The following is a 930-nucleotide window of genomic DNA, read 5'->3' on the forward strand; positions in this document are numbered from 1 at the left end:
AGATAACTAATTTACGCAAATGTAGCTTTCTTCTCGAATTTTTAAAAAATTCCCAAACTTTATCTATTTATCGAGGTTTCGAAGTACTCTACTGCCTTAAATGTTTCTCTATGCTATTATTAAAAATTTGTTGTTCCAAAATTAAGATAAATTTAAGAATATCATTTTTTGGCGATAATCAACATTTCTTTATGTATATAATTCTAATTTCCTTGAAATAATTTCTCAAATTATGCAGCTGTTTCACTGATGGTTGGCCTATTCTCGGAGTAATAACTGAAAAATTTACACGCAGAAGTGTTGAAGTGCTAGAATAGAAAGGGAAATATTCGGGTAATTGCGACGTTATAATATTCTTGAACGCTGTACAATGGCAATCTAACGAATAAATTACACTTTTACGTGGTACGCAACGTCTAGAGGGAGAATAATTATTCTGAGAAATGGGAGCATTTGGTATAACAGAATCTCTGTTAGTGACGGGGACGAAAAGAAGGAAATAATGGAAGCCAAAGGCGCACGGAAGGAAATCGGATACAGGGAGAGACGAGCAGGAAACAAAGAATATCTACGTAGTATGTATGACGAAAACTAGACGTCACGTTGACAGAAACGCTTCACTCACTGCGTGATTACTTCTTTGGGTAAAAAGTTATTTATTAAATTTAAAATTAATTTGTCTAAAATGTACTTTTCTTACCTCAAATTTTGTATGAATTACTCTTTCAGGTAAAAAATCATTTATTGAATTTAAAATAAAGTCTTAATTAGAAAATACTTGTTAAAAATATTTACAAAAATTTATTCTTCTTACCTTTAATTTTGTATGAATTACTTCTTTAGGTAAAAAGTCCTTTGTTGAATTTAAAATAAAGTCTTAATTAGAAAATAATTGTTAAAAATTTGTACAAAAATTTATTCCTCTTATCT

Source organism: Habropoda laboriosa, unplaced genomic scaffold (genome assembly GCF_001263275.1).
Source record: "Habropoda laboriosa isolate 0110345459 unplaced genomic scaffold, ASM126327v1 scaffold376, whole genome shotgun sequence".
Taxonomy (NCBI): domain Eukaryota; kingdom Metazoa; phylum Arthropoda; class Insecta; order Hymenoptera; family Apidae; genus Habropoda; species Habropoda laboriosa.